We start from the raw sequence: 4,618 nt of genomic DNA, 5'->3' as shown, positions 1-4,618 counted from the left end.
TATACAAAAATATGGAGTATATCTCCGATTTTATATGTATATATATATAGAGAGAGAGAGAGAAAATATAAGTATCCACTTTATTTATTGAAGCCCACAAGGTCAGACCATATGCCAAGTCTAGATTCCATCTTATCTCAAACAAAACGGCCCAATAAGTTTTCTTTCACGTTTCCAGTCCAAACGGGTTCTGGGCTTCCGGGCCCAAACAGTCTCAAATTTCCTCCAATTTCTCAAATTCAAAATCATTTTTAGTCTCTGAAAATATCCAAAATATGCTAACCTCTTATTTCAACAAATTAGCCCGAGTCTAGCAAGTTGTTCCTTTACCATCATAAAAGCATTTTGAAGTCAACTTATTTTTTCAAACCAGATTTAGTTTTAAATAGAAATAATTAAGCATTTTTATTCCTTGTTACGACTTAAGGCCCAACAAATATTTACCTGTTTTTATCAAGGATGGAAAGTCCAAAATTTGCTACTTACTAGTTTTAAAAAAAAACATTTATATTGACCCGAATTCATACTTAGGCGAAGATCCCATTTTATTTGCTAATTTAACTTGATCATGTCCTCAAAAACCAACTTCCGAGTTTAAACATTAGGTAAAACTCCCATTTTCGTGTTCAAAAAAATGATTTTTTAGGTTGACTTTCCTAAAATACTAAGCGTTTTCCTAAGTTCTAACATATATAAGGGTTTCAATATTTCACATAGTTTGTTTACATATACAATATGTTTACATATACAATACATATACATAGATAACATATAAACATAAATGAAAAGGAAGAAAATTAAGCTGGTGGGCCTACCAAACCCGCCAGCCTCCATTTTCACCCATGGATGGGCCTTCATCATATTTGCTTCCCTTTCTATCTCCCGGACTCGATCAAAGAAAAGTGTTGTGCCTCTGGCCCAACGAAGTCATGTGCAGTGGTGGCCCAAATGGCCCAGTGGAATCCTATGCAACGCAAAGGACAAAAAAGGAGAGAATAATTTAGCAAGGTATCTATTCCTAAATGCTTTCAATAAAATTTAAACTAAGTGCAAAAGGAAGTATTTATATGTGCATATGCATTTCTCTATGCAACAATTCATATCCAGCTTTGAGTAAACTAAAACAAACAAGGAACTGAAGGTAAACAAACGAACATCTCTTGGCCCAAAACTGAAAGAATTAAATTTTATTCACAAGTAAGCCCAAGTTACAAAAGTTTTTAGAGGGGCATATCTGGCCCAAAGTCTCAACTTCACAAAATATGGTAATATTTTCAGTAACCACAACCACTCATGACTCATTTGTGCCCATATAGACTCAGAATTTTTATAGAAAAGGGAAGAAACAGCTTGTTCTTTTAATCTCTGAACCATTTCATATTATCATCCTAACTCTAAATGCCCATGCTGGAATTATACAGTCTTGACAAGTTAAATTAAACCAATAAAGTGATAGTAGTTTAGTTGAAACAAGCCATTAAACCATACCTTTCTTGACATACACTTAAGGCTTTCCAGATATTTGAAAACAAAAACACCAAGGATTAAAGACATAGTTTTAGTTAATTTGAAAAAACAAAAAAACAAAAAAACAAAAAACATAACTAAGGAATCCCATAATATTTATTCTCATATAGAGGAACCCTAGCAACTTAGAAGGAGGATGACAAACTGAGTTTGACTAGAAACTCTAAGCTTGTCCACTCTCTTCTAAGTCCTAGGTAAGTCACACTTATACTTTGAATAAATCCTTAAATGACACCTTCATTGTCACCCTCCAACATCACAGAACCAATACATAATGCCACAACACAAATTCAAACTTCATGGTTCACAGAAAAAAACACATGAGGCCAAGTACAACAGAGATCAAGTCATGTAGAACAAACTGATCCTTATCAACATTTTAACCTACTCCAATTTTAATCTTGTTACAATTCCTAGGTCAACTGTCAACAGATAGTTCTTCCCAGCAAAAAATAAAGTTCAATTCAAACCAGAGGCACAGAACCCTAATGAACTATATTTGAACATCAAAGCAAACTTTAAGACTTATAAAAAAAAATAAAAAAAAACTTGTTTTAATTTTAGACCATTTTCAGTCCTATAAGTTGTGTCATGAATAGTCTAGGTACTTATTGTGACTTAAGTAATAGACAGGAATCAAAGCAACATCAAAACAGACCTATGTTAAACTGGACTGATATTTTTCTACCATTTTTATTTATGTGTTCAAAATATATCACAATATTCCAGCTTGTATTCCAGTGACACAAGTCTTTGAAAGCAAAAATACATATTTGAAAACAGTGACTTCTTAGACTTGTAATGAGCAAGCAAACCATCAATCTATCATAAAGACCAAGACTCAACATCTCATATGGATTTAAAATAGACAAAGGCAAACTAAACAATCCAAACAATATTTTTTTTTTTTTTTTTTTTTTTTTTTGGTTTTCAAAGCATAGATCAACTCAGACCCCCAGATTAACAAACTGTGATCCATTAGGCCGACAGAGGGTAAACAAGTTGAAGCAAATAGGTATTCAGTCATATTGTGTTGTATCAAGTTATTTTGTACCAACAAAAGACATCAAGAAGGGATTACATAGGGATCCTAGATCTCTAATATCAATTTAAGTTATTATAGAACATGATTAATATAAACTAACATCTAACTTATCCTGGATAACTAGATACTACTTATAAATAAGCTAAGCTAAAGATACTTAGCAGACAAAATAGCCTTAAATAATATTAACTCCAACAGAACCATCTATACAAACCAACACAATTTTGTACTTAACACTACTATACTAAGCTACACAAAGACAACTGAATTGAAATAGATTAGAGACAATCCTATATCAATATCATGTTAAGCTAAAATATAAAACCAAACACATTAAGCATGATCGTACACTAAACCATTATAATAAATTAATCAAAGCAACTAAAGAAAAGAAAAAAACTAGACTAATCACACACTAATTATAATATCTAAAATAAGCAGAAAAAAAAGAAAAACAGAATTAAACACATAATAATTAACACATGAGATAAGAAAATATAAAAGAAGTCGACCAAATAAATTAATAAAGAAGAAGGGTAAATATGTTGACTTTCTCGTGTGCAGCCTCAATCGAGTATTGGACTTGAAGATTCTTCAAACTCCTTCACCTACAACTCAGCCACACGAACAAAAGAGAAAATATTTAAGAAATTTTAACTTAACTCAGGAAAATTAAAGTTTAAAAGCAAATATGCAAAAAAAAAAACTTAAGTGCTCCGAGTTTTTATGTGAATATCTGATATTCGATCCCTTCAAAAATGTAAATTTGAGGGTTCTATTTATAGAACCCAAAATCTGAGAAACCCTAATATCTAAACGATGTGGGACTTCTCAAAATCTGAGAAATTCTCCTATATATCAATATGCAATGGCTAGGATTCAAGGTAATCGATATATGAAGGGTCAGATTTACCCTTTTATCGATCAATCCAGTTGAACCTTGATGAGCCAATGAGAGATCGAGATTCAAATGGGTAGAGACAAATCCCATTAATGGATTTGTACCTGTAAAACTAAAAGAAATTAAAAAGTAAGAGGGAAAAGAGATTTTACCGTTTTCGTGGTGGTTTCTCGGTAGGGGAAAGGATAGTAGGTGAAGGCATTTAATGCCTTTGCCTCAAATGGTTAAACACAACTTGGCAAAAAGGTTCTTCGCCTGAAAACTTACTACTTTCATCGATGATGACGATGAAGAGAGAGAGAGAGAGAGAGAGGGGGGGGGGGGTAACATGGCGGTGGCAAACCCTAGTTGAAGAAGCAAAAATGCCAAAGGGCCTGTTTAGGAGTTGAGGCGAGGGTTTTTTATCAAAGAGGAATGGGCCGAGTCTGGCCCTTGTTGGGCTAGACTCGGTCCATAAAAAAAACTGAGGCCTACTTATGTATATATACATGTGGTATACTAAACTTATATCACTGTATATGAATGTATATCGAGCAAATTTGCCAATTAATAAATGGCCAAAAAATTAAAAAGGGTTAATTACTAAAGAATTTCAATTATAACCAAATTAAAAACTAATTAATCAATTAATTTAAAATACGGCCAATTTTATAATATAAATCGAGTTTACACACGTGGCCTTAATTGAACCAAATCATGAGATTGATTATTTCAATTATGGCCTCAATTTGACTAGTCAATTGATTATTTCAAGTGTAGCCGTAATTAAACACTTAATAAGCAGATTCACAAATATAACCATAATTAATTATTTAAATCAATTATAATTAATTTGAGAATTGTCAATATGATTTGATTATGCAGAAATTAGAGTTGAGGAGCAAAAATGATTATTTATTTTAATTAATCAATTTTCTTGAATTAAATGGAGTAAAATACTTGCTAATTTGGGCAATTAATTAAACAAGATAATTGTTATAAATTGCCTTTAATTTTAGCAAATATTATAATTGTTTCAATAATATGTAAATGAATTTATAATATTTATAGAAATTATTTTACCAAATGAGAATGGTAAAATATTATCTAAACAATCATTTTGACTTCTAAAAATACATATTTCATTCCGTTTAACATCCAAGGAC

At 31.5% G+C, this 4,618-nt stretch overlaps 1 long non-coding RNA gene across 1 annotated transcript; it reads right to left on the bottom strand.

Annotated features, from left to right (window-relative positions):
• Positions 1-681: 681 nt before the first annotated feature.
• On the bottom strand, positions 682-3,982 carry LOC132059485 (uncharacterized). The gene is made up of 2 exons (XR_009415588.1): positions 3,085-3,982; positions 682-913 (listed from the first exon to the last, which is right to left on the bottom strand). It is a non-coding gene; the product is annotated as an uncharacterized LOC132059485 (long non-coding RNA).
• Between the last annotated feature and the right edge of the window lie 636 nt (positions 3,983-4,618).

Source organism: Lycium ferocissimum, chromosome 6 (genome assembly GCF_029784015.1).
Source record: "Lycium ferocissimum isolate CSIRO_LF1 chromosome 6, AGI_CSIRO_Lferr_CH_V1, whole genome shotgun sequence".
In the NCBI taxonomy this organism is placed as follows: domain Eukaryota; kingdom Viridiplantae; phylum Streptophyta; class Magnoliopsida; order Solanales; family Solanaceae; genus Lycium; species Lycium ferocissimum.
The sequence above is the reverse complement of the archived record's forward strand: the minus strand, read 5'-3'. Positions and strand labels throughout refer to the sequence as shown.